The following is an 18,788-nucleotide window of genomic DNA, read 5'->3' on the forward strand; positions in this document are numbered from 1 at the left end:
GTATGCTGTATACTGTATACTGTGGGTCCTGTATATTGTGGAGTGCTATACTCCTGTACTGTATACTGTGGGGGCTGTATACTGTATACTGTGGGTGCTGTATATTGTGGAGTGCTATATTCCTGTACTGCATATGTATACTGTGGGGATCTGTATACTGTGGGGGACTGTATACTGTGCGTGCTCTATATTGTGGAGTGCTATACTGCTGTACTGTATACTGTGGGAGGCTGTATACTGTGGGGGGCTGTATACTATATACTGTGGGTGCTGTATATTGTGGAGTGATATACTGCTGTACTGTATAGTGTGGGGGGCTTTATAGTGTGGGGTGCTGTATCGTGTATAGTTTGGGGTGCTGTATACGGTGAGGTGCTATACTGCTCTACTGTATACTGTGAGGTGTTTTATACTGTGGGGTGCTATACTGCTTGTGGGCTGCTATACTGCTCTACTATATACTGTGGCGTACTGTATAGTGTGGGGTGCTATACTGCATACTGTGGGTTGCTGTATACTATAGGGTGCTATACTGCATACTGAGGGGTGCTGGGGTGCACTGTAACACTAGGGTGAGCCGAGCCCTGGTCTCCTTCCTGCAGAGCGGTGCCCACTTCCAGCCTGAGCCCAGCTGCCCAGAACACTGATCCTGAGCCGCTGGAGTCTTCAGAACTGGAAGTATTTACACTCATTCACTGGACTCTACCAGATGTGTGGATTTTGTGTGTGTGTTGTGGTGGAGGGCGTGATTGCCTGCTAAAGTGTGGGAAGGCAGGATCCAGGGGGCCCAAGTAAATTTTTGCCCAGGGTCCAATCAATATTAAAGACAGGGGCTGGTTTGTGCAGAAACAATACTGTTTTCTTAGATACCTAGACCAAGAAGGTGTGGCAACAATAAGCAACGGGAATCCTTATGGATTTACACTCTTCTGAGCCTGGCACCTAAAGGACTCAATTGGGTATTTAATGTTCTTGTTTTACTTTTGTTGAGAGGTTGCATGAGATGACAGGTTGCCGGATCTAATTAACTTCCCTCTTTTTCTTCCTCAGACATGTTAATTTGGTTCCCAACGGCTTCTTCCAGGTAATATACACCACACCCGGCTGTTCACTTTTTCTCTTTATCTGCTTTTTTTTCTCCTTTCCCCTTTTCTTCCCCCTTTGCCCATATTGTTCTTTCTTATTACTGTTCCCTTTTCTCTTCCTCCTCCCCACCCCACCCTCTTTTGTTCTCTTTACTCTCCTCTCTTTTTTCTTAGTTCCTTTCTTCTTGAACCTTATCCTCTACCTGGCTCTTGCTAAACTTTATTCCTCCCTTCCTGTTTACTTATCTTTCTTTTCTTCTTTTGCTATACTCTTAATCTCTTCTCCCTTCTTTTCATGGCTGCCTCTCTTTTATACATTTCTTTATGTTTTCTTGTTTTTCCAATCTACACACTTTCTCATCCATTTGATTCCCATTTCTCTCTCTGGTTTATTCATTTATTTATTCAAATCACTGATTGCTAGTCCTGCCTTCTCAGTAGCACGATATCTGTACATCGATATAGGTAGCTGTCATCATACTGACACTGTGCTCTGTGCATTTGCCCGCACTATACATCTTTTGCTCTGTGCAGGCTCCTCCAACATGACTTCCTCCCTAGCACACTCACATGTGCAGTGGCTCTATTTAGATGTCATTGCCCTCTCCCGCCCAGCCTGTGCCACACATACCACAGCCCTGCAGCGCGTCCTAGCTGTTCTTCAGGGCCTCCACACTTGTTGCTTGTATTCTTCATTTCAGGTAAGCTTTTTCAGCCAGTTATTATGGTGTTGCTCCTGTGCTCATATATTCTGCAGTCTGAACTATACTCACCCATCACTTCACTAATCATTTGCTTTGTCGTACCTTTTGTTAACTTGGGCACTCTTGTGTTTTACATTGCTATGCATATACCTCAGCCTAAGGGCTCATGCACACAAACGTTTTTTGCGTTCCGTACAGGGGCGGACATACCGCCTGTGCAGCCGGTTCAGCTGCACAGGGGCCCAGCGTGGGAGGGGACCCTCCAATTAAGCTATCTATGCATCTACAGGACGCACAGACAGCTGATTGTAATGGTGAAGCAGAGAGCCACCCGCTTCACCATTTATCATCACACCATCCAGCATGTAGAAGGGGCCCACCTTACTATCTGACTTCAATCTCAGGATGTTCTGCATCCGCAGCTCTGAGGAGCAGGGCCAGGGCAGCACATCCTGAGCTGCATCTGCGATCGCCCCCCCCCCCCCCCCCATCCTCCATACAGCTCAGTCCTGTTGTGTAGTGGGTAGCGTCATGAAGCGTTTAACACCAGCTCAGCCAGGCCTGTGCTGAGCCACTTCACTGTGTGTAGCTCCGCCTCCCATCTGGTAATGTCAGTAGCGCCGCCCCCTGGTGGTAGCCCCGCCCACATGCGGTCCCCTCCTAGCGCTTCTGGTGCTTAAAGGGCTTCTACCACCAGAAATACTGTTATGTAGCTGACTGACATTAGTGATGCGCTAATGTCAGCACTACATAACAGTATGTTTCTAACATTAGTCCCTGCAGCCGTTTTTCTAAAAAAAGCACTTTTATTATATGCTAATGAGCCTCTAGGTGCTATGTGGGCATAAAATCAGCACCTAGAGGCTCCGTCTACTCGCGGTCTACTCCCGCCAAGGTCCCCTGTTCTGCCCGCCCAGCTCCTCTTGATTGATGGCATGGTCCACCGCATCGTTGACAAAATCCCGTGCCTGCGCCATTCACTTCTGTCTTCGGCGCAGGCGCAGTGAGTGAAGGCTGCTCTCCTGATGCAGGCTTCCTCACTGTGACGTAGTCGGCGCAGGCGCAGTGAGGAATCCGGCACCAGGAGCGCATCATTCACTCACTGCGCCGAAGACAGAAGTGAATGGCGCAGACGCGGGATTTCGTCAACGATGCGGTGGACAGTGCTATCAATCAAGAGGAGCTGGGCGGGCAGAACAGGGGACCTGGGTGGGATAAAGGGTGAGTAAACGGAGCCTCTAGGTGCTGATTTTACGCCCACATAGCACCTAGAGGCTCATTAGCATATAATAAAAGTGCTTATTTTACAAAAACGGCTGCAGGGACTAATGTTAGAAATATACTGTTATGTAGTGCTGACATGGGCGCATCGCTAATGTCAGTCAGCTACATAACAGTATTTCTGGTGGTAGAAACCCTTTAAAGTGTTATCTGAAAGCCGAAAGCTGCCCATATTCTTCTGCATGTGTCCTGCACCTTACAGATACACCAGTCCATTCTTTAGCAGTATACTGTGTATGCACCACACGGCAGTATGCCCATCAGGAGACTTTATAAGTGGCATCTCATCTCCATCTCATTTGACGGTGGCCCACACTGATTTTGAGTTCAGATGCCATTGAAGAAGTCCCAATGCATGGACCAGCTAGGCGCCGGTTGTTGTCTGAATTTAGAGGGACATTTATGAAAGCTTTTATACCACTACTGTGACATAAAAAAGTCACAAATTATGGTGCAACTTTTTATGCTTCAACACTTTTCTAAACTGTCAAGAAAAGGGAGTGGGGATTTCTAGGAGGGGCAGAGCTTAGCACAGCCAACCAGATTTACTATAATTTACTCTAGAAACACATGAGTTGCGCGACAATTTTTTTTTTTTTTCAAAAATTGCATAACATTTCATGTAATATAGGTCAACAGGCAACATGCTGCGACAGTTGCAAAAAATCTAGGCATGCTGGATTTTGTGTCGCAAGTCATGTGTGACATTCACTCCATTGACTTCTTCATGCCTGTAACTTAGCTCTAAAATAGTTGCTTGACAGCAGGTTTCTGACAAGTCACACTTTTCTGCAACCTGATGTTTTGCCTTTTCCTAAATTCAGCACTTCACCCTCAATAACAAGTAGGCAGTTGTTGGGAAGGAACGGAACGGTCATAGAAACGGAACAAACCTGATCTGTCACTTAAAACAAAGTAAGTCAATAGTGACAGATCCGTTTTTTTTAGGATCCCTCACCCATTGACTTTCAATGTATTTAGTGACGGATCCGGTTTGTTCCGTTTTGATTTCACACAACTGCCTCCTAACAGAACGGATGCATCCTGATGTGCAAAATCAAGATCCGTTTAATTCCGGTATTCAGATCCTCTGTCTGATCTCAAAACCGGAATTAACAACGCATGTGTGAAACAGGCCTAAGAAATGTGCAGTACGCCTCATAGTAAATTAGGTGCACCTAACTCCAGTGTACTTCTTAGTAACATTGGTGGAGGAGACAATAGCCTTGGTATAATCTGCCCCGCGTTGTCTTGTAGATTTTTTGTTGTTGCAGGCTTTCAGTTAAACATGCATGCATATGGGTAAGTTGTGGGAGCAGTCAGCTATCTAAATTGTATGGAAATCAATGGGAGTTATGAAAACAGTGTAGCACAGCCTGCACAAAAATGCCACTAAAAACCTATTTGTGAACACACCTTAACAGCCCTAAGTTCCACTGTGTTGTTTTTTTTTTTTTTACTGCAGATACATGATATTATGGTACTTTTCTAGGACAATTTCCATATTAGTGTATAGTGAGCCCCTGTGGGAGCCAGCACAGAGAATGGGAGATAGTAGCTCTGATGAAGTGTTGTAGTAGTGCCACGGTGCCCTACCTCAGGCCGTTGCTCACTGGGGTCTGGTGCAGAAAAAGTAAAGAACAAAGTGCAACGTAGAACTTAAAATACAGACAGTAGCAGCAGGCTTTAGTGCAATTTTTCTCTGGCACAAGCTGAGGAGGTATGGTGGCAGATTGGATGACTGCAGTTCTGCACTTAGATGTCACTGGCCTAGTGGCTGTTTAGTGGCCAAGCTGTACACCCTCACCCCACAGCAGTGTCTATAGATGCCAAAGCAGTAATTCACTCTACCATCTGGAATCTCAAGGAATCTCCTGGCAGGAGAGGGATATCTGGATCCTGAACTTCGATACAGTTCTTGAGAGTGGGTGCTCTATGAGCTACTTCCCAATCCCTCCACTATCAGGACAGGACCCCTCATGTCCCCTCTCCTTCTAGTACTCTCCTAGACTGAAAAAACAACTCTAGACTTCTCTCTCCTAGCAGGAAGTTGGACCAGCCCACTCTACCAGAAGGGGATGAATAGGGTGGTAAGCCCTGTTACAGTCAGCCATTGACAACCAGTACCTCCCCTGCTGGATAAAATTACATGGTACATACAAAATACAGGACATTATATATAAAACATCTAAAAAGGCAGCAATTAAAGCGGTTGTCACACGAAAAATATTCTACAGTTTTCAAACCAGCACCTGTATCTGAATGCTTTTGTAATTGCATGTAATTTAAAGGGGTTATCCAATACTAAAAACAACCCCCCATATGCCCGGGCCCCTCACAGGGAATACATTTACCCAGCTCCCCTGCGCCGCTCCTGGTCCCCGCACTGCCACTGCTGCTTCTCCCTGTGCCCGAATAAAAACATCCGGTGTTCGGACAGGAGCAGCCAATGGCAGACGGGGACGGGGAAAAGGGCTGGTTCTAGCTTTGTTAGAGGTTGTAATGCCCTGTATGATGTCTGATTTAAATTTTTTACATTAGTCATGGGATAACCCCTTTAAAGAACCCAATAGTAGTACCCCCAGGTCTAGGGTACAACAAGTGGACTTCCAATTAGTGGATTTCAGTAGCAGTTATAAGAGGAACCCAAGAACACATTCTGGGCTTTGGGTTACAGACTTTAGCAACCTTTAAAATGCAGCAGCGACATAAGTTTTTCAAAGAAAATGCTGGAAGGTTAAATCATGTCACAGGACATGGCCCACCACACGACACCTTCAAAGGTCTTGTGGAAATCATGCCTTAAATAGTATTTATTTCAACCTATTTAACGTTTTACTATTTCTTCACTAATCTCCATGCGCAGAGGTTTTCGTCTGCCCAATTCACGGCATATTTGCCTGGTTGCAGCCAGATCTCCGTCAGTCCACATTATAGTGAATAGGGCTAGTCTGAATTCTTGCAGCGCCCAGAAGTGACGGATCTGGCAGGCTGTTCCCGGCCAAAACAGCCTGTCTGATCTGTAAAACGTAGATGTGAAAGAGTTAATCAATCAGGAACATGTACTGTAGCTTTCAAGCTCTACCCTGAACATTTAGTGCCACCTTGTGTTTTCCACATGTACTGACTAATATAAGTGTGTAAGAGTTCTTCAAATTAGAACCACATTCCTTTAGGCTGGAATCACATATGCAGTTTTTTGACAGTTTTTGGTGCAGTCTTTTGGGCCAAAGCCAAAAGTGGACTTAAAGGGAACAGGAAATATAAAGGAAGGATTTATACATCTTGCATCTAAAACTGTAGGTGTGATTCCAACCACAGTCATTTATTTTGTGTATTAGTATTTCTAGCCATCTATCATGTGTTACTGGTAACAGATTCTGTAACCTATTCAAACAGTATTTCTTGTACTCTTTCTTAGAATAAAACACACAGACCTGCATAATCACTTTTAAAGGGGTTCTCCAGTTTTTTTTATTTTATGAAATCTGTCCTTTTTTCTATCCTGTGAAAGAAAAACAATTTAGTTAGTACTTACCCATCTGTCATGCCACTGATGCTGCCATTTCCACGGCACTCCCCCAGGCCGCGGGCTCTTCCACTCAGCTTCTGACAGGATGTGTGCCCTTCTCTTCCTGTTCAGATGCATAATAGTAAATGCCACCTTTAACAGTTAAAAAAACTGAACAATGTGACATGTTCATTGGAGGCTGTATGCCTCTGTATGTCTCGCTATAAAACCAGAGTGTTGGGTGGGATTTATATTTTTAACAACTAGCTTCTACAGTGTATGGAGCCTTGTTATTCCACTCTCCACACTGTATAGTTTCCGGTGTCATAGGTGCCCATAACAAGGTTCTGGGTGTTATATCCCCCACCAATCTGATATTGATAACATCCTGAGATTACACCAGCAATATGTGTACCCCCTAGAAGCCAGGAGAAAAGAGATTAAAGGGAACCTGTCAGCGGCAAAACCCATCCCAAACCGCCAGCAGTACCTTCAAGTTGCCGGCAGTGAGTTTCGAATGATGATTTTCTTACTGCATTCTGATGAGGCAGAAGTATGAAAAACGTTCTTTTATCCTCTGTCAGCGCTATTTTCCAGTCAGGCTTAAAGTCAAGGGGGCAGCGGCCTCTTTGCTTCAAATCAAGGTAACCGCGCCCCCTTCCCTGCCCCTTCTCCTGTGACTGACATCGCTTATGCCCGACAGCCGGATGGCTTTGCCGAACAGCCAGCTGTCAGTCACAGGTGAGGGGGCACGGAAGGGGGCGCAGTTACCTTGATTTGAAGCAAAGAGGCCGCTGCCCCCTTGCCTTTAAGCCTGACTGGAAAATAGCGCGGACGGAGGATAAAAGAAAGTTTTTCATACTTCTGCCTCATCAGAATGCAGTAAGAAAATCATCATTCGAAACTCACTGCCGGCTACTTGAAGGTACTGCTGGCGGTTTGGGATGGGTTTTGCCGTTGACAGGTTCCCTTTAAGATTATCTTTTCCTTTTTATCCTGATTTTTTTAACAACAAAAAAAATGCAGATGTAAAATAGCTGTGTACATAAGATAATGTCTTTGATGGTATTTGCACTGATACTGATACAAGAAAATAAGTTCATCCAGAGATAGTAGACACTGGATCGGCAGGGTCAAAATTAAGTGACATTTCTTCTTAGGCTAGTTGCAGGAGGGCACAGCTTGCTGGACCTCTGCGCACTCAGGCATTGCTGGAGGTTTGCAAGGCTCCATCCGGACCCATTCACTATGATGAGGATTGGCGGAGACCCGGCCGCATTCCAGCAAATATGCCGAGAATCGTTAGGAAGAAAGCTGCTGCGTGCAGGCCAGGTCTCCAGAATCGATAATAAAATAGAGATCATTTCCATAATCATGTCACAAAACGCCCATACTATTAAAATAAAAAATATATATATCCCATGCAGTCAACCACGTAATGGGGGGGGGGGGGAGAGTATCATCACTTCACCACCCAAAAAAAAATCGATAAAATCATCAAAAAGTCATAAACACACCAAATTGGTGAAAATAAAGACTACAGATCACCCAGAAAAAAATCTATAAATATAAAATAGTTACAGGGTGAGAATATGGCAATGTAAAGAAAACATTTTTTTTAAAGTATTTAACACCAGAAAAACGATATAAATGTTGGATCACTGTAATCGTACTGACCCGTAGAATAAAGGTAACAGATCAATTTACTGCATAGGGAATGCTGGAAAAATAAAACCCTGTGGTGGAATTACGTTTTCTGTTCCAATTCCACTCAATTTGGATTTTTTTTCCAGGTTTCCACTACATAGTATGCAATATAAAAAATGTAATTAGAAAGTACAACCTGTCCCACCACAAAAAAAAAAAGTTCTTATACAGTGAATCTGAACAGAAAAAATAAAAAAGTTATGGCTCTGGGAAGGCAGGTAGTAAAACAAGAAAACAAAAAATTGGCCCTGTCCTTAAGCGGGAGAGAGAAGAGACAGGGAAGAGGAAATAAAACAAATAACAAAATAATATCACAAACACTTAAAGGGATTCTGTCATCAGAATTTAGTCCTATAACCTAATCATATGGCTATGTCCCTAGTAATACACTGAATCCTAAAGTGACCTTATCAAATGCGCCGCCCTCTGAAGTGAAATCGCCGCCCTCCTTTTCATTAGATCCGCCTACCTCAGTCATCTACCTCTCTAACGTCCGCTCTCCTCAGCCAGATCCCTATACCTAGTGCGCGCGCGCAGGATCTGGCTGGAGAGAGCGGACGTTAGAGAGGCGGCGATGAACTGAGGTAGGCGGATCTAATGAAAGGTAGGGCGGCGATTTCACTTCAGAGGGCGGCGCTGGGCACCTAAACGAGATGGCTGCAGCCGGGCACCTTTCACCATGGGACGTCCCCTTGGACACATTTTGAAGTGAGTGACAGGTGATATAAACCTGTTTTATATGATTATAGAGCCACAGGCGCATTTGATAAGGTCACTTTAGGATTCATTGTATTACTAGGGACATCGCCATATGTTTAGGTTATAGGCCTCATTTCTGATGACAGAATCCCTTTAAATATCATTTCTTTCCTTCCAAGCTTTTCATAACCTAATAATTTTACCATCTGAGATTCTGTCTGCAATTTACTGAGTGTATCCAAGATCTATAGGTAGGTTGTTTCAGAGACCTGAATTTGCAGTGAGCTCCTGAGAAATCTGTGCAGAGGATGGGAGTGGTAGTGGCCCTGATGAGATGTGTCATAGTGTACTTAGGCTGTTGCTACCTGGGGAACGATGCAGTGGAAAGTTACAGTAGGCTCCTTTCACATCAGCGTGATTTCCGCACGGGTACAATGTGTGATGCGAAAGCATTGCACCCACACTGAATCCGGACCCATTCATTTCAATGGGTCTGTGTACATGAGCGTTGTTTTTCAACGCATCACTTGTGCGTTGCGTGAAAATTGCAGCATGTTCTATATTCTGCGTTTTTCACGCAAATCTGGCCCCATATAAGTGAATGGGGGCTGCATGAAAAACGTATTGCATCCGCAAGCAAGTGGGGATGCAATGCGTTTTTCACTGATGGTTGCTAAGAGATGTTATTTGTAAACCTTCAGTTTTTTATCACGCGTGTGAAAAACGCATCAATGTGCATTTCACCCGTGCGAAAAAAACTGAACCGCTGAACGCAATCGCAGACAAAACTGACTGCAATTGCTTGCGAAATGGTGCAAGTTTTCCTGAACGCATCCTGAACGTATCTGGACCTAATCTGGATTGTTCGTGTGAAAGGGGCCTTAGTTTGAAGAAGCAGGCCAGAAGTAAACGTATAGAAGTCTCTCTTTACTTAGTGCAAAATATAACTTGTGGCACATCCAGCAATATTAAATAGAAAATGCAGTTTCTGGCACCAGATGGGAAGGTATGGTGGCAGGTTATGTGGCAATTTAATGGCACTTGTGGTTATAGTTGTCAACTGTGTGAAACTGGCTTGATGTCTGTCTGGCCTGGTTGTTTTGGTCGATGGGTATATGAGCCGTAGTCCCTCATCTTACTGCAGTTCCTGTAAAGCTGTAATTTCACTGATCACTCTACTGTCTTGTCACACCGATGCTTTCTGGAAGCAGTGTTTTGGTTTCTGAAGATCTCTATGGAATGTTGGTCTCACAGGAGAAACCAGATATGGTTCCTAGGAGTAGGAGCTCAGGTATGTGCTTCCTCTCCCTTTACTGTCTACTCAGGAACTCCCGCTCCTGGCAGGAAGCAAGACTAGTCCACTCCTACCAAGAGGGGAGGAACTGGGTAGTTAGCCATGTTCCTGCCATCCACTGCCAACCATACCTTATGCTGGAATGAAAGGCCAAAACATATGGAAATACACAAAAATACATAACATAACACAATAAAACATTTGTAGATTTGTACAGTACAGTTCCTTACTTGGTATCTAATAGTAAAAAGATGCTCTTAACCACCTCCCGACCGCCGTACGCGTATATGCGTCCGGGAGGTGGTTGCTTTATTCCTCCTGGACGCATATACGCGTCTTCTCGCGAGACGCGAGATTTCCTGTGAACGCGCGCGCACAGGCGCGCGCGCTCACAGGAACAGAAGGTAAGCGAGTGGATCTCCAGCCTGCCAGCGGCGATCGTTCGCTGGCAGGCTGGAGATCCGAATTTTTTAACCCCTAACAGGTATATTAGACGCTGTTTTCATAACAGCGTCTAATATACCTCCTACCTGGTCCTCTGGTGGTCCCTTTTGTTAGGATCGACCACCAGAGGACTCAGGTAGGTCAGTACAGTCCCACCAAACACTACACTACACTACACCCCCCCCCCCGTCACTTATTAACCCCTTATAAACCCCTGATCACCCCATATAAACTCCCTGATCACCCCCCTGTCATTGATCACCGCCCTGTCATTGATCACCGCCCTGTCAGGCTCCGTTCAGACGTCCGCATGATTTTTACGGATCCGATCCATGTATCCATGGATCCGTAAAAATCATGCGGACGTCTGAATGGAGCCTTACAGGGGGGGGATCACTGACAGGCGGGTGATCACCCATATACACTCCCTGATCACCCCCTGTCATTGATCACCGCCCTGTCATTGATCACCCCTCTGTAAGGCTCCATTCAGACGTCCGCATGATTTTTACGGATCCGATCCATGTATCCATGGATCCGTAAAAATCATGCGGACGTCTGAATGGAGCCTTACAGGGGGGTGATCAATGACAGGCGGGTGATCACCCATATACACTCCCTGATCACCCTCTGTCATTGATAACCCCCCTGTAAGGCTCCATTCAGACGTCCGCATGCGTTCTGTGGATCCGATCCATGTATCCATGGATCCGTAAAAAATCATGCGGATGTCTGAATGGAGCCTTACAGGGGGGGTGATCAGTGACAGGGGGGTGATCACCCTGATTACCCTGATCACCCCCTGTCATTGATAACCCCCCTGTAAGGCTCCATTCAGACGTCCGCATGCGTTCTGTGGATCCGATCCATGTATCCATGGATCCGTAAAAAATCATGCGGATGTCTGAATGGAGCCTTACAGGGGGGGTGATCAGTGACAGGGGGGTGATCACCCTGATTACCCTGATCACCCCCTGTCATTGATAACCCCCCTGTAAGGCTCCATTCAGACGTCCGCATGCGTTCTGTGGATCCGATCCATGTATCCATGGATCCGTAAAAAATCATGCGGATGTCTGAATGGAGCCTTACAGGGGGGGTGATCAGTGACAGGGGGGTGATCACCCTGATTACCCTGATCACCCCCTGTCATTGATAACCCCCCTGTAAGGCTCCATTCAGACGTCCGCATGCGTTCTGTGGATCCGATCCATGTATCCATGGATCCGTAAAAAATCATGCGGATGTCTGAATGGAGCCTTACAGGGGGGGTGATCAGTGACAGGGGGGTGATCACCCTGATTACCCTGATCACCCCCTGTCATTGATAACCCCCCTGTAAGGCTCCATTCAGACGTCCGCATGCGTTCTGTGGATCCGATCCATGTATCCATGGATCCGTAAAAAATCATGCGGATGTCTGAATGGAGCCTTACAGGGGGGGTGATCAGTGACAGGGGGGTGATCACCCTGATTACCCTGATCACCCCCTGTCATTGATAACCCCCCTGTAAGGCTCCATTCAGACGTCCGCATGCGTTCTGTGGATCCGATCCATGTATCCATGGATCCGTAAAAAATCATGCGGATGTCTGAATGGAGCCTTACAGGGGGGGTGATCAGTGACAGGGGGGTGATCACCCTGATTACCCTGATCACCCCCTGTCATTGATCACCCCCCTGTAAGGCTCCATTCAGACGTCCGCATGCGTTCTGTGGATCCGATCCATGTATCCATGGATCCGTAAAAATCATGCGGACGTCTGAATGGAGCCTTACAGGGGGGGTGATCAGTGACAGGGGGGTGATCAATGACAGGGGGGTGATCAGGGAGTCTATATGGGTGATCACCCCCCTGTCATTGATCACCCCCCCTGTCATTGATCACCCCCCCCTGGTAAGGCTCCATTCAGCCATTTTTTTTGGCACAAGTTAGCGGACATTTTTTGTTTGTTTTTGTTTTTTCTTACAAAGTCTCATATTCTACTAACTTGTGTCAAAAAATAAAATCTCACATGGACTCACCATACCCCTCACGGAATCCAAATGCGTAAACATTTTTAGACATTTATATTCCAGACTTCTTCTCACGCTTTAGGGCCCCTAAAAAGCCAGGGCAGTATAAATACCCCACATGTGACCCCATTTCGGAAAGAAGACACCCCAAGGTATTCCGTGAGGGGCATATTGAGTCCATGAAAGATTGAAATTTTTGTCCTAAGTTAGCGGAAAGTGAGACTTTGTGAGAAAAAAAACAAAAAAAATCAATATCCGCTAACTTATGCAAAAAAAAAAATATTTCTATGAACTCGCCAGGCCCCTCATTGAATACCTTGGGGTGTCTTCTTTCCAAAGTGGGGTCACATGTGGGGTATTTATACTGCCCTGGCTTTTTAGGGGCCCTAAAGCGTGAGAAGAAGTCTGGGATCCAAATGTCTAAAAATGCCCTCCTAAAAGGAATTTGGGCCCCTTTGCGCATCTAGGCTGCAAAAAAGTGTCACACATCTGGTATCGCCGTACTCAGGAGAAGTTGGGGAATGTGTTTTGGGGTGTCATTTTACATATACCCATGCTGGGTGAGAAAAATATCTTGGTCAAATGCCAACTTTGTATAAAAAAATTGGAAAAGTTGTCTTTTGCCAAGATATTTCTCTCACCCAGCATGGGTATATGTAAAATGACACCCCAAAACACATTCCCCAACTTCTCCTGAGTACGGCAATACCAGATGTGTGACACTTTTTTGCAGCCAAGGTGGGCAAAGGGGCACCTTTCGGATTTCGCAGGCCATTTTTTACACATTTTGATTGCAAAGTTCTTCTCACACATATGGGCCCCTAAATTGCCAGGGCAGTATAACTACGCCACAAGTGACCCCATTTTGGAAAGAAGACACCCCAAGGTATTCCGTGGGGGGCACGGCGAGTTCCTAGAATTTTTTATTTTTTGTCACAATTTAGCGGAAAATGATGATTTTTCTTTTTTTTTCTTTTTTCCTTACAAAGTCTCATATTCCACTAACTTGCGACAAAAAATAAAAAATTCTAGGAACTCGCCATGCCCCTCACGGAATACCTTGGGGTGTCTTCTTTCCAAAATGGGGTCACTTGTCGGGTAGTTATACTGCCCTGGCAATTTAGGGGCCCAAATGTGTGAGAAGAACTTTGCAATCAAAATGTGTAAAAAATGCCCTGCAAAATCCGAAAGGTGCACTTTGGAATATGTGCCCCTTTGCCCACCTTGGCAGCAAAAAAGTGTGACACATCTGGTATCGCCGTACTCAGGAGAAGTTGGGGAATGTGTTTTGGGGTGTCATTTTACATATACCCATGCTGGGTGAGAAAAATATCTTGGTCAAATGCCAACTTTGTATAAAAAAATTGGAAAAGTTGTCTTTTGCCAAGATATTTCTCTCACCCAGCATGGGTATATGTAAAATGACAGCCCAAAACACATTCCCCAACTTCTCCTGAGTACGGCGATACCAGATGTGTGACACTTTTTTGATGCCAAGGTGGGCAAAGGGGCACATATTCCAAAGTGCACCTTTCGGATTTCACCGGTCATTTTTTACAGATTTTGATTACAAAGTACTTCTCACACATTTGGGCCCCTAAATTGCCAGGGCAGTATAACTTCGCCACAAGTGACCCCATTTTGGAAAGAAGACACCCCAAGGTATTCCGTGAGGGGCATGGCGAGTTCCTAGAATTTTTTATTTTTTGTCGCAAGTTAGTGGAATATGAGACTTTGTAAGGAAAAAAGAGAAAAAAAAAATAATCATCATTTTCCGCTAACTTGTGACAAAAAATAAAAAATTCTAGGAACTCGCCGTGCCCCTCACGGAATACCTTGGGGTGTCTTCTTTCCAAAATGGGGTCACTTGTGGCGTAGTTATACTGCCCTGGCAATTTAGGGGCCCAAATGTGTGAGAAGAACTTTGCAATCAAAATGTGTAAAAAATGCCCTGCAAAATCCGAAAGGTGCACTTTGGAATATGTGCCCCTTTGCCCACCTTGGCAGCAAAAAAGTGTGACACATCTGGTATCGCCGTACTCAGGAGAAGTTGGGGAATGTGTTTTGGGGTGTCATTTTACATATACCCATGCTGGGTGAGAAAAATATCTTGGTCAAATGCCAACTTTGTATAAAAAAATTGGAAAAGTTGTCTTTTGCCAAGATATTTCTCTCACCCAGCATGGGTATATGTAAAATGACAGCCCAAAACACATTCCCCAACTTCTCCTGAGTACGGCGATACCAGATGTGTGACACTTTTTTGATGCCAAGGTGGGCAAAGGGGCACATATTCCAAAGTGCACCTTTCGGATTTCACCGGTCATTTTTTACAGATTTTGATTACAAAGTACTTCTCACACATTTGGGCCCCTAAATTGCCAGGGCAGTATAACTTCGCCACAAGTGACCCCATTTTGGAAAGAAGACACCCCAAGGTATTCCGTGAGGGGCATGGCGAGTTCCTAGAATTTTTTATTTTTTGTCGCAAGTTAGTGGAATATGAGACTTTGTAAGGAAAAAAGAGAAAAAAAAAATAATCATCATTTTCCGCTAACTTGTGACAAAAAATAAAAAATTCTAGGAACTCGCCGTGCCCCTCACGGAATACCTTGGGGTGTCTTCTTTCCAAAATGGGGTCACTTGTGGCGTAGTTATACTGCCCTGGCAATTTAGGGGCCCAAATGTGTGAGAAGAACTTTGCAATCAAAATGTGTAAAAAATGCCCTGCAAAATCCGAAAGGTGCACTTTGGAATATGTGCCCCTTTGCCCACCTTGGCAGCAAAAAAGTGTGACACATCTGGTATCGCCGTACTCAGGAGAAGTTGGGGAATGTGTTTTGGGGTGTCATTTTACATATACCCATGCTGGGTGAGAAAAATATCTTGGTCAAATGCCAACTTTGTATAAAAAAATGGGAAAAGTTGTCTTTTGCCAAGATATTTCTCTCACCCAGCATGGGTATATGTAAAATGACAGCCCAAAACACATTCCCCAACTTCTCCTGAGTACGGCGATACCAGATGTGTGACACTTTTTTGCTGCCAAGGTGGGCAAAGGGGCGCATATTCCAAAGTGCACCTTTCGGATTTCACCGGTCATTTTTTACACATTTTGGTTGCAAGGTACTACTCACACATTTGGGCCCCTAAATTGCCAGGGCAGTATAACTACGCCACAAGTGACCCCATTTTGGAAAGAAGACACCCCAAGGTATTCTGTGAGGGGCATGGTGAGTTCCTAGAATTTTTTATTTTTTGTCGCAAGTTAGTGGAATATGAGACTTTGTAAGAAAAAAAATAAAATAAAAAAATCATCATCATTTTCCGCTAACTTGTGACAAAAAATAAAAAGTTCTATGAACTCACTATGCCCATCAGCGAATACCTTAGGGTGTCTACTTTCCGAAATGGGGTCATTTGTGGGGTTTTTCTACTGTTTGGGCATTGTAGAACCTCAGGAAACATGACATGTGCTCAGAAAATCAGAGCCGTTTCAAAAAGCGGAAATTCACATTTTTGTACCATAGTTTGTAAATGCTATAACTTTTACCCAAACCATTTTTTTTTTGCCCAAACATTTTTTTTTTATCAAAGACATGTAGAACTATAAATTTAGTGAAAAATTTATATATGGATGTCGTTTTTTTTGCAAAATTTCACAGCTGAAAGTGAAAAATGTCATTTTTTTGCAAAAAAATCGTTACATTTTGATTAATAACAAAAAAAGTAAAAATGTCAGCAACAATAAAATACCACCAAATGAAAGCTCCATTAGTGAGAAGAAAAGGAGGTAAAATTCATTTGGGTGGTAAGTTGCATGACCGAGCGATAAACGGTGAAAGTAGTGTAGTGCCGAAGTGTAAAAAGTGGCCTGGTCATGAAGGGGGTTTCACCTAGCGGGGCTGAAGTGGTTAAAGAGGTTATCCAGGAAATAATATTTCAGCTCACAGAGCACTGGCCTCTTCTAACAGCTAATCGGCAGGGGTCCTGGGTGCCGGACCCCCACCGATCTGATATTGATGACCAATCCAAAAGAGAGGTCACCAATGTTAAAGGGGTTGTGTCACTTCAGGAAGTGACATCATGGGGAGATAGTTAATACAAGATACTAACGTATTGTTATTCTCCATATTGCTTCCTTTGCTGGCTGGATTCACTTTCCCATCACATTATACACTGCTCGTTTCCATGGTTATGGACATCCTGTAATTCATCAGCAGCAGCCTGGCTTGCACACTATAGGAAAAAGCGCCGCCCTTGCCGGTGGCGGAGACCGTGGAAACGCACATAGGCAATTTTTTTTCCCTTTAGTGTGCAAGCACGACCAACTCTGCTGCATTGCAGGGTGGTCATAACCATGGAAACGAGCACTGTATAATGTGATGGAAAAATGAATCCAACCAGTAAAGGAGGCAATATGGATAATCACAATACATTACCTTGTATTAAACTCTTCAACATAATAAATGCTATTTGCTGAAGTGAGACAACCCTTTTAAATCCCTGATAACCCATTCAAATTGATGCCTCCGCTTACCTACTGGGCTGTAGTGCAATTGCACAGGATGCACATACGTATCTAGCCCTGGTGGCTGCAATTACTGCTCTATCTTTGGCCATTTCCAAAAAGTATTTGGTCAGTTTTTTTCATCAATATTTGTAAGCCAAAACCAAGGTGAGGGCAGCATAGTATAGTGACAAACCTGCTTAGCTCAGTGATCTGTCACTTTTGAGCTGTTCGTCAGTATTTTTATATTACTGACATGCGAAAGCAACTGCCGATCACAGTGTGTACCAGAGCTGCTAGGGAGGTGAGTCTGATGAGACTCGCTGTCCCCGCCCAACCCGCCTCCTGAATATGTCTGGTAGGTTTCTTTCCTGTTACATTCAGGGTCCATTCACACGTCCGCAATTCCGTTCCGAATTTTGCGGAACGGAATTGCGGACACATTAATTTCTATTGGACCGCACGATGTGCTGCCCGGATCCGGAATTGCGGATCCGCACTTCCAGGTCCGCAATTCCGTTCCCGAAAAAAATAGAACATGTCCTATTCTTGTCCGCAATTGCAGACAAGAATAGGCATTTTCTATTAAGTGCCGGCGATGTGCGGTCCGCAAAATGCGGAACGCACATTGCCGGTGTCTGTGTTTTGCGGATCCGCAAAACACTTACGGACATGTGAATGGACCCTAACTCTGGAGGTATAGTAAGGTAGGGTCAGAGACTCTCATCTGACTTATCTCCCTCACCGCATGTCCGTATTATAAAAGCACTGACTGCTAGCTCAAAAGTGACAGACTGCTGTAAACAGTCGGTCTGTCACTATACTATGCTTTCCTCCGTGAGGATCGTATAGGTGACCGGTTCCCTTTAAAGAATTTATGAAGTGACTGAGATACCTGTGGAAGTTATACTGTAAGTCCTGTTAGTGGTCACGAAAAGACACATTTTATCAGAGGCTTAGTTGCAGTGGCGTACACACAATCCATGGGGCCCCGGTGCGAAACTGATCCATGGGGCCCCCTTCCCGTCGACGCCTCCCCCCAACCCGCTGCCGCGCGTGTATGCATATGTGTGTGTGTATATATATATATATATATATATATATATATTATATACTGTATATTACTATATACAAGAGGATGATATTCTGTATAACCCACGGTATTCCCACGTAAAACCAGCTCTGCTACATTATGTAGCAGTGCTGGTTTTGTCATGCATTTCTTTTGCCTTCATATAGTAAAATACTTAATTGGCCTATCAATGGCTTTATAACTAACTCTGCTATATTTCTGTAGCCTACAACCTCTGACTGCCCAGTTGAAACTACTACACCCAACATGTTCTGGCAGTAATAGTAAATGGATATTGGTGCAATTCTGAGCTACTAGTCTATATAATAAATATGTAGGCTACATATGTATTATATAGACTAGTAGCTCAGAATTGCACCAATATCCATTTACTATTACTGCCAGAACATGTTGGGTGTAGTAGTTTCAGTCCAACTGAGCAGTCAGAGGTTGTAGGCTACAGAA

The sequence above is a fragment of the Bufo gargarizans genome, chromosome 2 (genome assembly GCF_014858855.1).
Source record: "Bufo gargarizans isolate SCDJY-AF-19 chromosome 2, ASM1485885v1, whole genome shotgun sequence".
Taxonomy (NCBI): domain Eukaryota; kingdom Metazoa; phylum Chordata; class Amphibia; order Anura; family Bufonidae; genus Bufo; species Bufo gargarizans.